Below are 14,152 nucleotides of genomic sequence, written 5' to 3' on the forward strand. Positions count from 1 at the left end.
GAGATCGTTTCTGAAGGGGGGGGGGGCGGAGGGCCAAATGAGTTTGGGATCCTCTGATCTGCAGGAAGGAGAGCGTGGCAGACCTGGCCCCTCCCTGGCAGGACCCTCTCCTCCCTGACTTGGGGTCCCCCCCTGCAGGAGCAGATCAGGGCCCCCAGGCCCCCTCCCCTGCTGCAGCCCTGGGACCCCCCCCCCACTGTCTCCCCACTGCACCCTCTGGGGGGAGAGAGAGGAGACTCACCAGATCCCAGGAGGGGGCAGCGATTCAGCCCTTGCAGGAGAGACACCAAAGCAAGGAAAGGACTGGGGAGGGAGGGGGATTGGCTCTGGAGGACCTGGCCCCCCCTTTCTTCCTGTCCTCTCTAGGAAGGCAGCTCAGTTCCCTTTAACCCTTGCCAAGCCCAGTCCCTCCAGCTCAGCCCTCTCTCGCTTGGCAGAACCTCAGATTCTTATTATTTTTCATGGAATAAGGCGGGCAGCTGCTCCCCTGGCTCCGCCAATGCCCAGATATCCTTTTAGGGTGAAACCAGAGGAAGAGCTTGCAGGGAAAAGGGCTTTGCAGGAGGCAAGGAAGCTCCTCCTGGAATTCAGGAGTGGAGAGATAGGAGGGGATCCCAGGGTCATCTAGTCCAACCCCCAGCAAGGCAGGAATCTCAGCTAAAGCATCCATGGCAGATGGCCCTCCGATCTCTGCTTAGAAACCTCCAAGGAAGGAGAGTCCCCCACCTCCCAAGGGAGACCTTTCCTCTGCCAAAATGAGTAATAAATTAAATGAGTAAATGAGTAATAATTTCTTATGCATGCTTTTCATACTAATATACAAAATTATGCCATTTCCCTTTCCAGAAATGCTTAATTGCTAATTCAATGGACTGAAAATGGATGGTTGTTGTTATTATGTTTAGGGAAGCTTTTAATATTTGTTGGACTATTGTATTTTAATATTTTGTTGGAAGCTGCCCAGAGTGGCTGGGGAACCCAGCCAGATGGGTGGGGTATAAATTATTATTATTATTATTATTATTATTATTATTGATCAGGTGAGTGTTCTCCTTTCAAAAGAGGCAGGTGGAATCTCCACGGTTGCTAATAGTGTAACGTTGTAAGTGCAGGGAAATATGGGGAGCCCTAGAGCATCTGCTTGGCATGCAGAATGTCCCAGGGTCAGCCCCTGACATCTCCTGCAAGGGCCAGACGAAATCCCTGCCTGAAACTCTGGGGAGCTGCTGCCAGTCAGTGTAGGCCAGGGCTCCTCAATCTATGTTCCCTGGGCCGATTCCAGCCCGCCAGGGTCGTGAATCTGGCCTGCACGACCATTTCAGTACCCGCCAAGTGTCCGAGGCTGAAAGCATCTCGCTGCCTGCTCAGTCAGTCCCCATGCTGAGCTGAGGTAAACGCCACTGGTGTGGTGGCAGCCCTTCCTATGACAGGCCAGGGGGTTTCACCTGGGGACAGGGCAGTGTTATCTTTTGGCTTGAAGAGCGAAGTTCAGGTTAGTGGAGGAAGGCAGACTTGGGTCGATTTGGTTTCGTTACTTAGAGGTTTACTTTAAAGGTGGGAGAAGGAATTTAATCCTATTTCTGTAAGTGGCACAGGGGTCTTTCCACTCATGTGGTTTACATGCTCTGAAAGTTGGGATCCATTTTGTTATTTAAATTTTAAAAGGGTGGAGTGGAACCAGATATTGACCATCTTGTTAGCCTGGGGTCAGCAACCTTTTTCAGCCGTGAGTCAGTCCACTGTCCCTCAGACCATGTAGGGGGGTCAGACTATATTTTTTGGGGGGGGTGAACCAATTCCTATACCCCACAAATAACCCAGAGATGCATTTTAGATAAAAGGACACATTCCACTCATGTAAAAACATGCTGATTCCCGAATCATCTGCAGGCCGGATTGAGAAGACGATTGGGCCACATCCGGCCCCCAGCCCTTAGCTTGCCTACCCCTGGCCTGGGGAGCCACATTCTGGTTGAAGGAGGCCAGGATTGGCCCCCAAGGCTTGGGATGTCCCTCCTCCCCCGCAATAGGGCTTGGAATCCAGGAGAAAACTCTTGGAATAGCCTTGCCAGGTGCTCAGGGACGGACTCACCTGTCCCCATGTCCTTCTCTTCGCAGATGTGCTGCGGTTGCACATCCCTCCCCCAGGGGTGAGTATTGGAGAGAACCAGAGCAGGGACTCAGACCTGCCCTCCTTGCCCCCCACGCTGCCCTCTCGGATTTGGAGAAGCCCTCCCTTTGTGAGGAACTGACAGCCTGACTTTTGCCTTTCAGCTGCTGGATGAAGATCAGCTGCTGCAGGAAGATCCAGCCTCTCCTGAGCTGCAGAGGCTCAGGGTTAGAGAGGCGAGTCACCAGAGGATCGGGGCCACCCTATGACTCAGGGAGGATAAAAGCCGGAAACCCCCAGTCCCAAGTTGCGGGAGCAGCATTGTTGGTTGCTAGTTCCTGCCTGAGCTCCTGACCCGCCCTGGCTCCCTGCTTGCAAGCCTGTTCCTGACTTCACCCAACTCCCTGCCCTGCACCCAGCTTCAGCTACTATGGACTGCCTCCACCTTGCACCTTTGACCACGGACCGGACTTGGACCTAGCCTCTCGGGTAACCCACGGGACCAGCACAGTTTGCTCCCGCCACACCCACACTCTCCCTTCGTTCGGGTGCATTCGGGAGGAACCAGAAGCCATGGCTGACCAGGCGGCTGCACTGGTGGCATTGGCTCAGGAAAACCAGGTCTTGACCCACACCATTCATCAGCTAAGCAATGCAGCTACAGCGCTTCAGCAGTGTTTGGACGCCTTACCAGCTTCTGGTGCCAATGCCCCAGCTTCTGGCAAGTACCCAGTGGCCCTGCCAGAGAAATTCAATGGGTCCCCGGCCAGCTTTCCCATGTTTCTTGCCAAGCCAAGCTGTATATTCAGGGGCGAGCCCGGAATTTCCCGGATGACCGCACCAAGGTGCACTTCCTGAACAGCTTGCTGAAGGACCGGGAGGCCAAGTGGGCATTGCCGCTGCTCCAGCAAGACTCTCCCTTGCTGACAGACTATACAGCGTTTTGCAACCATCTGGAAACCGCGTTCGGCAACCCTCAGAAGGGGAGTCAAGCCAATCGGGCGATTCGGCGGTTGAAACAGGACAAGTCCACAGTGGCCGCCTATGCCACAGAATTTCGGTTGTTGGCACAGGACTTGGCCTGGAATGACTGCAACCTTCAGGACCAGTATCTCGAGGGGCTTTCGGATGAGATACTGGACCAGCTGGCCATGATGGATCGCCCTGCCACGCTGGACACACTCATTCAACAGAGCCTGCAGATAAGACGATCGGTTGGAGGACCGTCGCCCAGCCTCAGGGCCGCCGGCACTCCCGGCTCCAGTCCTTCCCAGCAGTTCCACGGCCACAGCCAAGTCGCTGGAGGAGCCAATGCAGCTTGGGGCAGCACGGCCTCGCCTCTCCCCTTTGGAGAAGACTCAGCGTCTGGACGCGAACCTGTGTCTCTACTGTGGTGGGAGTGGACACTATGCCCAATCCTGTCCCGAGAAAACGCCGGCCACAGGGAAATGGCCAACCCCAGTAGCCGATGGCCCAGGCTACCTGGGGTCCCAAACACTTCATGATGGGCCCTCACCGGTGGAATTGCAACACCTCATAGTTCTGGTGTGTCTATACCCCCCTGGCGGGCCCTGGATTCTCACCCACACTCTGGTAGATTCAGGGGCAACCTGCTCCTATATGGACTCTGCCTTTGCCACCTGTCATTAGGTGCCACACCAGGACAAGCCAGAACCGGTACGGGTGGAGGCAATTGACGGACGGCTCCTGCACTTGGGGGCCGTTACTCAGGAGACTCAGCCCTTGGTCCTGTGTCACCAGCAGCACCAGGAGGTGCGCACCTTGGACATTTCCACCATACCCCGGTTTCCCCTGGTGCTCGGGATGGACTGGCTGGAATCTCACAATGTTCAGATTGACTGGGTCAATCAGACTGTGCGCTTCCCGGGACCTCCGGAGGTGGCGCCAACGGTAATGGCGGTCTCCTTCTAGCTCGGAGGGAGAAGCTCCTTGGAAGCTGGGTCTTGCCGCTACGGCGAAGCGAGGACCCTGTCAAAAACTGCAGGCGGAGGAAGCCTGCGGCCGTAGGACTTGGCGGGCACCAAAAGCACCTCTCTAACCTGCAAAAGGACCCTGTAAAGGGTCCCGGAGCGGAACGGGGTGGTGCGGTGCTGAGAGTCGATCGCTACTTCCAAGGAGTGAAGCCGCGCAGCTGTTGCCGGAGAGCGCTGACCTTTTTTCCTTCTGACAATTCGGCTGACAAACAACAACCCGTGAGTAGGTCAATTTTAAAGACCGAAAATTAAAAGGAACAATGCTTAATTTGGTACTAAAAGCGGGAAGGTGCAAAGAGGAAGTCCACCTTCCGGTTTGTATAAAGATCAAAGCAAAGACTGTCTAAGCTAAATACTGTGAAAAGACTGTGAAAAAGCCATAAAATCCAACGCCAAATCTAAGGGATTCCCCCCCCCCCCTGACTTCAAGGAGAGGGAGGGGAAGAAGAGAAAGTATTTCTTGCCTATACTAAAAATTTGAAAGGAAAAAAAAGAGGGACTTAAGATCACCACTCAATTCCTGGGACGGACTGTCAAGCTAATCAAACTTTGGCACTGAGAATGTGCACTTGCAAAGACTGTATAATATGTTGCTAGTTAACTCTGCGGCAGAGATACTTTGAAACTGTAAATTACTTTCTTTGAAGGAGGGCACTTGGAAAGTTGACAAGACATTGTGTTACATTACTATGGACTGTTACTGTGTCCCCCTAGAGGCCTATTGAAATTGCTACATCTAGCTGGGGAAATTTCCATTCACAACTAGCCTGGGAAAAGTTTCTCAGGAAAACAAGTCTGTCTGTGAGTGACCTTGACTTAGAGATAAAGTGCTATGGATGACAAAGCAACAAAAGTGGGTGAAAAAACAACAAGATCAGGGAAAGTCAGACTTCAACAGACTAGTACATCACTGCATCAGCGTAGACCATCTACATCCGGCCCCCCGGCATTGCAAGGGGAAGATCCAACGCAGGCTGGGGCAAAAGGAATGACTTCAGAAGAAGGATTTACTTCAGTTTTGAATAAGATTTATGAAACTCTGGACAAAGTGAGCAAACAGGTGACTGAAGCAACAAACAAAATCGACCAGAACACTACAAGTATTAACAACTTGAGCCAGCAGGTGAATTCGAACACACAATCAATTGAAAAGTTGCTGAAAGAATCAGCGTCTAACCAAAAGATAGCCCAAGAAGCAAAAGAAAAAGCAGTGGCAGTAGAAGAAAAGATAATTCCAATAAACAGACGGCTTGGGGAACATCAGACGCAGCTCGGGGCCCACCAGGCACTTCTGTCTATGATCGAACTGAAAGAAAGGCAGACTAATCTAAGGGTCAGAGCGGTACCCGAGCTTGAGAAAGAGAACTTAAGTGATTTTTTGACACAGGAATTTGCAGGATTCTGGAAATTAGACACAACACAAGATTTTAAAATACTGAAGGCCTTTAGACTTGGAAGAGAAGCGAGAAAGAACAGAGTGAGAGATTGTTTGATTACCCTTCGATCAAAAGAGGAAAGAGGCAAGATTTTGAACCTGCATTACCAGAACACCTTGACAATCCAGGACTCAAGAGTAGAGATATTTAAGGACATTCCGAAACAACTTCTGGACCTCAGGTCTAACTATACAGATCTGGTGTCACTGCTGAAAGGAAACAGAATCATATTTAGGTGGGAATTTCCTCAAGGCCTATCCTTCACCTTCAAAGGTAAAAAGTTTAAAATAAGATCAATAGAAGAGAAAGACAAATTTTTGAAAGACCAAGAAGAAGACCTGCAAAAAGGAGTGGAAGGAGACCTAGGAGCCTCACGACTAGCAGCAATAGAAAAGGCACTATCATGTTTGGGATTGGACAAACTACAGAAAGTGATACCACCAACAGAAGAAGAGGAATTACTGGGAGCAGTTGGAGGAAAGTAACTTAGGTATATCATGTCTCTGCAACTATTAAGTTGGAATATTCATGGTCTTAATTCCCCGGAGAAAAGGAAAAAAGTCTTTCATTTGTTGAAAAAGGAACATTTGGACTTAATTTGTTTACAGGAAACACACGTGATAAGGCTACATAGAAAAGTATTGATTAACAAGAGACTGGGCCAAGAGTTTATCTCATCAGACAAGGTTAAAAAGCGAGGAGTCGCCATTTATGCAAAGGAGAGCCTTTCACCAAAATTTGTCTTTAAAGACGATCAAGGCAGATTTATTGCAATTGAAATCCAAACACAAGGAGGATTTTTTTTAGTAATTGGACTATATGCACCAAATGAGGGGAAATCTGAATTCTATAAAAAGTTGCATGAGACATTGTTGGACTATATGGACCACAACATTATTTTGATGGGAGATATGAATGGAGTGGTATCCACAAACATGGACAAGTCGCAGAGACAGGTAGTCACGAAAGATGGCAGACTACCAAAAACCTTTTTTGAAATGGCTGACAATATGGATTTGACTGATATTTGGAGAATTAGGAATCCCCTGGCAAGAGAGGGAACCTTCTTTTCTGAAGCTCAAAAGACATGGACAAGAATTGACCAAATTTGGATAACTAGAGGACTGGCACCTAAGATTCGAAAGGTAGAGATCTGCCCTAAGACGTGCTCCGACCATAATGCCATGAAAATGGAGATGAAATTAACACCAACTGGTTCCTTCAGATGGAGGATGAATGACGCCCTGTTTAGAGATCAGGAGGTGATCAAGAAGGCCCAAAAAACCTTGAGAGACTATTTCGAGATTAATTTGAATACCACTGTGGAAAAAAGAGTAATCTGGGATGCAAGTAAAGCAGTCATGAGGGGTTTTTTGATTCAACAGAACTCTTTAAAGAAGAGAGCCCAAAATGAGAAGAAAGAAAATTTTTTGGAAAAAATTAAAGAAGGCGAAAAGAAATTGAGAGTCAAACCAAATTCACAAGAGATTCTGAGAGAAATAAAGTTATATCAAGTGCAATATATGAAGATGATAAACCAGGAAATTGAATGGAAAATTAAACAAATGAGACAAAGGACTTTTGAATCGGCAAATAAATGTGGGAAATTGTTGGCTTGGCAAATGAAGAAAAGACAAAAACTTAATACTATTACTAACTTGGAAGTGGAAGGGGAAAATATCCAGAATCCAGTGGAAATTAGAAAATGCTTCCAGAGATATTTCAAACAATTATATACACAAGGGCCTCAGAAAGACTTTGATATAGATCAGTTTTTGAAAATAAATGGCCTACAAAAAATCTCTCAAGAAAATAAGATAATGTTGAACCACAAATTTACGGAACAGGATGTAGAAGGTGCCATTCAGAATATGCAGTTGGGAAAATATCCAGGGCCGGATGGTTTAACCTCCAAATACTACAGAACTTTGAAAGACTGGATAATTCAACCATTAAAGGAGGTTTGTAATGAAATTTTGGAGGGGGGGAAAGCGCCAGAGTCGTGGAAAGAAGCATTTATTACACTTCTACCGAAAACTGAGACTGAAAAGACACAACTTAAGACCCATATCCCTGTTAAATGTGGATTACAAAATATTTGCTGATATTTTGGCTAAAAGGTTAAAAAGAGTATTAGGGGAAGTGATACACAAGGACCAAGCTGGCTTTCTCCCAGGTAGACATTTGTCGGATAATACGAGGAATATAATTAACATTTTGGAGAAGTTACAAGAAGACATCAACACTAAAGCTGTTTTGATTTTTGTGGATGCCGAGAAAGCCTTTGACAATATCTCTTGGAGTTTTATGAAGAAAAATCTCCAGGGGATGGGGGTTGGTCAAGAATTTGAAAACGGTATAAGTGCAATTTATTCAGAACAAAAAGCTAAGCTAATAGTGAACAATGTGGTGACAGAGGAATTTAAGATAGAGAAAGGGACACGACAAGGCTGCCCAATTTCCCCATTACTTTTTATCTTGGTCCTAGAGGTTCTGTTAAACATGATTAGAAGGGACCACTTGATCAAAGGTATAATGGTCGGAGCTAAACAATATAAATTGAAAGCTTTTGCAGATGACCTTGTATTGACATTACAGGAGCCAGAATCTAGTACTAAAAGAGTTTTAGAAGTGATTCATGAATTTGGTCATGTGGCAGGATTTAAGTTGAATAAATCAAAAACTAAAGTTTTGGGGGGAAAATTAACAATAACTGAGAAAGAGGAGTTTCAGAATGAGACAGGTTTAACAGTGGTTAAGAAAGTTAAATACTTGGGGATTAACAGCTAAAAATGGGAATTTGTTTAAAGATAACTATGAAAAGTGTTGGACGGAGGTTAAAAAAGATTTAGAGATATGGTCAAATTTGAAGCTTTCCTTGCTGGGCCGAATTGCTGCTATAAAGATGAATGTATTGCCAAGATTGTTGTTTTTGTTTCAATCACTACAAATTTTAGACAAGATGGATTGCTTCAAGAAGTGGCAGAAAGATATCTCTAGGTTTGTTTGGCAGGGCAAAAAGCCCAGAGTAAAATTTAAAATATTAACTGATGTTAAAGAAAGAGGGGGTTTGCCCTGCCAGACTTTAAACTTTACTACGAATCAGCAGCTTTCTGCTGGTTGAAAGATTGGCTACTTCTTGAAAACACAGATATTTTGGACTTAGAAGGTTTTAACAATGTTTTTGGGTGGCATGCATACTTGTGGTACGGCAAGGTTAAAGCCCATAAAGCGTTTAAAAACCATATTGTCAGGAAAGCATTGTTTAATGTCTGGACAAGATACAAAGACTTACTTGAAAATAGAACCCCAGGGTGGTTGTCACCAATGGAGGCAAAGGCTCTGAAAAAGCTCAATATGGAGGCCAAGTGGCCGAAATATTGGGAAATTTTGGAGCAGGAAGGAGACAAATTGAAGCTGCAGAGTTTTGAGAAACTAAAAGATAAAGTGTGAGACTGGCTTCATTACTACCAAATAAGAGAGAGCGTTAATTCAGATAAAAAAATTGGCTTCCAGATGGAAAAATCAAAATTGGAAACAGAATTGTTAGACCCCAAAACTAAGAACTTGTCAAGAATGTATAACTTGCTGTTGAAATGGAATACCCAGGATGAAATGGTGAAATCTGCTATGATTAAATGGGCACAAGATGTTGGACATAACATTATGTTTGCTGACTGGGAACAGTTGTGGACCATCGGCATAAAATTTACGGTATGTAATGCCCTGAGAGAGAATATTATGAAAATGATTTATAGGTGGTACATGACCCCAGTCAAGCTTGCAAAAATCTATCATTTGCCCGATAATAAATGTTGGAAATGTAAAGAGACAGAGGGTACATTCTTTCACCTTTGGTGGACGTGCCCAAAGATTAAGGCTTTCTGGGAAATGATATATAATTAACTGAAAAAGGTATTTAAATATACCTTCCTGAAGAAACCAGAGGCCTTTCTCTTGGGCATCGCCGACCATTTGGTGCCAAAGAAGGATAGAACTTTTTTTCTGTATGCAACAACAGCAGCAAGAATACTCATCGCAAAGTATTGGAAGACGCAAGATCTACCCACTCTGGAAGAATGGCAGACGAAGGTGATTGACTACATGGAATTGGCAGAAATGACTGGCAGAATCCGAGAGGGCGCCGCTTTTACAGCATCCTATGTCAGCATCGCCCTTGAGCCAGTGCCACCAACTGGACTCATCCACTTCAGCCCCGACTGGGCCAGGCGAGCTGGGGTAGCACTTCCAGAGGCCACCTTCTGCACAGGAACTGGTCAAAGTGCTGTGGACTCACAGCTTAGAGTTGTGAGCACCGGATTCACTTCTAGAAGACAGTCATTGCACAGCAGAGTATAGCAGAGCATAAACGACTCGGAGAGCAGCTCTGTAGAATATCTTCTTTATTCTATCTACAACTATAATACACAACTATATACAGAGCTAAATGAGGTCTAAATGAAAATGCTGAACTGCACTGAGTGTCTACAGCTGCTATATATATATATATATGACAATACCTCTTAAATTTCACAATGCTTCTTTAAATCCCACTAACGTTGTTTGCACATCGCATATATTTTTCAGATATTCTACAAATTTCCCCCAGTCTTTGATAGTTTTGCTTGGTAGTCCGATGTGTTCATCACAACAGTGGCATTACCTTTGTCTGCTGGGAGAATGATTATGTTGTTGTCTTTCCTCAGGTTGGTGAGTGCTTTCTGTTCTTCTTTGTGTAAACCACCCAGAAGCAATTTACACAATTTACACAAACTATCAAATCTACTACAAGACCCTACCTACCAACCTATAAAAACAGATCCCACCACCTATCTGGAAAAAACCACCAAATCCAAAATAAAAGCCTCTCCTATCAGTGAAGAAATCCAGCTAAGAATCATCCCCAGAGAAAAATCATCCAGATGCCCCAAACTCTACGGCCTCCCCAAGATACACAAAGAAGGAACACCACTCAGACCAATAGTCAGCTCCATAGGCTCACCTCTACAAAATCTCGCTAAATTTCTCGCCAAGCAACTTCAGCCCTATGCAGAATCCATCTCTTCACACGTTCCAAACTCCTTCCAGTTCATAGAAACAATAAAGAAGCAAAACCTACATCCCAATGACCTACTTGTGAGCTTCGATGTTGTATCTCTCTTCACACAAGTGCCCATTAATGAAGCCTTGACAGCCATTCAAAACAAATACAATCCCCCCGAATACATCTTGGACCTGACCAACCACTGCCTAACCAACACGTACTTCATCCACAATGGACAAAGATACAAACAGATAGAAGGAGCACCTATGGGATCACCCCTCTCACCGGTCATCGCAAACCTGTACATGGAACACTTTGAAACCAATGCTTTAGAAAAGTCAGAACACAAACCCAAACTTTGGCTCAGATATGTTGACGACACCTTTGTAATTTGGCCACACGGGAAGGAAAAACTGGACAGCTTCCTCACACATCTCAACAGCCTACACCCCAAAATACAATTCACTATGGAAATAGAAGCCAACAACCAACTTCCCTTCCTTGACGTCCTAATCTACAAAAAACCTGATGGCTCCCTAGGACACACTATCTACCGGAAAAAAACACACACCAACCGCTACTTACATGCACAATCACACCACCACCCTGCACAAATAAACTCCGTAGCCAAGACTCTCATCTCCAGAACCAAACGCCTGGCTGACAAAGACCACTTGACAACTGAGTTACAGAATCTCTCAAATGTGTTAATTGCCAATGGATACCAGCAAAACAGGGTTACGAAGCTAATCCAAAAAGAAACACCCCCCAAAAACCAAGACACAGAAGAAAACAATGGCATGGCCCTCCTTCCTTATATCAAGGGCACTACAGATAAAATTAGCAAAATCCTCCATAAACACAATATCAAAACAGCCTTTTGCGCCAACCAAAAAATAGCCAATATCCTCAGAAACCCCAAGGATAAAATCCAGTTGGAAAACCAAGGGGTCTATGAAATACCCTGCAAAGTCTGCCCAGCCACGTACATTGGACAAACAAACAGACGAATAAATGCACGTATCGCAGAACACAAGAATGCCGTCAAAAAAGAAGAAAAAACTTCCTCTCTTTTCCAACACATGAAAGAAACAGGACACGAAATTAATTTTGCAGATTCCAAATTGCTCTCTAACATGGAACATCACCACAAGAGAATAATCATGGAAGCCATCGAGATAGAGAAACACCCTCACAACATGAACAAGCGTGACGACACATCCCGCTTGCCAGACATCTGGAAATTAGCCCTCCCCACAAAAACTGACACCAGATCCAGAGGCACACAGAACGCCATCACCAATCAACCACACCAGACCCAAACCCAGACCCTCTCCACAGATAAATTACAGACACCATCCAGTAGCCAAACCATGGTGGCACCTCCGGATGCTGCACCCCCCTGCAATCCCTACACAGATCTGGCTGGCACAGGCCACAAAACCACAGCTCGCCCCTATACACGAAGCCAAGCCAGAGCACAACTAAGTGCAGTACAGCCATCTTCTCAGAAAAACTCTTCACAAAGTTCAAGAGGTCAAGACACAAAAGCTTTAGCAACTAATCCACACCTAATGACCCACCTAAGTGGTACTCAGGATATCACTCAAGAAATCACTCAAGATATCCCTCAAGCAATTAAGGAACAAAAGAAGAAAAGGCACACTAGCCTGGGAACTTCCTCTCTGCCCAGAACATTGGAGGCTATACACCACACCTCCTCAACAGTATTTATAGGAACTCAAACACTGAGATCCTGCTCTGTTCCAGTAACAAGAAGCCGAAAGCACCAGCCTGAAGATGACGAGTGAGACCTCGTCGAAACGTCGCCTAGACACCCCAACTTTTACACGGGAAGACACCCGAGGACACCAAAACCTGCATTCCTGTACCCGTGAAAATCTACGAAAGCAAATATATATATATATATATATATATATATATATATATATATATATAATAATTTTTAATGTTTTACAACACAAATATACAATTTTGTCCAATTTTTAACAAACAAATTCTCTCTTTTTGGACTTCCTTCAGCTTCTCTGACAATCATCCATCTGTACCTCTTAACTACGCATTCCTTCTCCTTTAGTATTGTCTTTAGTCTTCCCTCCCATATCTATTGTTTTTGACAATACCTCTTAAATTTCACAATGCTTCTTTAAATCCCACTAACGTTTGCACATCGCATATATTTTTCAGATATTCTACAAATTTCCCCCAGTCTTCGATGAACTTTTGGTCTTTAAGATATCTGATTTTCCCAGTTAGCTTGTCCAATTCTGCATACTCCGTCAGTTTCGATCTCCAATCTTCTATCGTCGGTATTTCCTCTTGTTTCCATTTCTGGGCCAGTAGAATCCTTGCAGCTGTAACAGCATATTGAAAGAGCTTGCAGTCTTTTCTTCTTATCCCGTTTCCTGTAATCCCTAAAAGAAAAGCTTCTGGTTTCTTTACAAATGTATACTTTAACATCTTTTTCAACTCGTTATATATCATCTTCCAGAAACTTTTAACTTTCTTACAATCCCACCACAAATGGTAAAACGTCCCTTCTTTTTCTTTACATTTCCAACACTTATTAGACATCTTAAACATTTTTGCCAAATTTACTGGTGTTATATACCATCTATAGAACATTTTCATCACATTTTCCTTTAACGCCGTACATGCAGTGAATTTTAAGTTTTCTTTCCATAATTTTTCCCAATCCTCAAATTGTATATTATGACCAAAATCCCTGGCCCATTGTGTCTACAGCTGCTCTTAGCAGCAACCTTATCTATAAACACGATCTCTCTCTAACACTCAGTCTCTCTCTCTCTCTCCGATACTGACTGACACTTTGATGTTAGGCTGGAGCGGAATAAGTAGAGAGCAGAAACCGCCCCTCCTCTCTGGAGAATCAGCAGAGAACATCAGCAGATTCTTGGATATGGGAGGGGTGAAATCTCATCCTAATCCCTCTCATCCCTTTGTGGTGGAGACAGATGCCTCCAGTACGGCTCTCGGTGCCATCTTGTCCCAGCAGCACGGACCTGATGCGCTGCTGTTACTCTGCGCCTACTATTCCTGCCAGCTTCTTCTGGCAGAGTGTAACTATACCGTGTGGGAGTGGGAACTACTGGCCATCAAGGTGGCCTTTGAGGTCTGGGGCCATCATCTTGAGGGGGCAAGACACCTGGTGGAACTGAGAACCGACCACCGGAACCTGGGGTACCTCCAGACTGGGTCGACCACTTGGCATTGGAGGAGTTTGCTTACAACAATACGTTGAACGCCTCCACCCAGCAGACCCTGTTCCAGGCCACTTATGGTTACCATCCGCGTTTGTTCCTGGATGTGCTGCAAGCATCTGCAGTCCCGAGGGTGACAGATTGGCTCCAGGAGCTCCAGTCTCAGCACCAACTATTGATGGAGCAACTGCACCAGGCCAAGGATGCGTACAAGGCCCAGGCTGACCGCCACCACCAGGTGGGGCCGGAACTCCATGTCGGCGAGCCATGGGGCTATATAAATTCTAATTGGACTCCGTTTGAATTGGGCAATTGTATCCAGGCTG

At 45.4% G+C, this 14,152-nt stretch overlaps 1 protein-coding gene across 2 annotated transcripts in view; it reads right to left on the reverse strand.

The window, feature by feature from the left end:
- LOC114595138 (uncharacterized) overlaps positions 1-14,152 on the reverse strand; it is a 51,073-nt gene that overhangs the window by 12,320 nt on the left and 24,601 nt on the right. The window contains exon 1 of one of the 2 annotated variants that reach the window (XM_077928027.1): positions 242-310. The exons of the other annotated variant lie outside the window; for it this stretch is intronic. The gene's annotated coding sequence lies outside the window, so the exon portion shown is untranslated. Of the gene's footprint in view, positions 1-241; positions 311-14,152 lie in introns of those variants that run through there. 2 annotated transcript variants of the gene reach the window in all.

This window comes from Podarcis muralis, chromosome 4, assembly GCF_964188315.1.
Source record: "Podarcis muralis chromosome 4, rPodMur119.hap1.1, whole genome shotgun sequence".
Taxonomy (NCBI): domain Eukaryota; kingdom Metazoa; phylum Chordata; class Lepidosauria; order Squamata; family Lacertidae; genus Podarcis; species Podarcis muralis.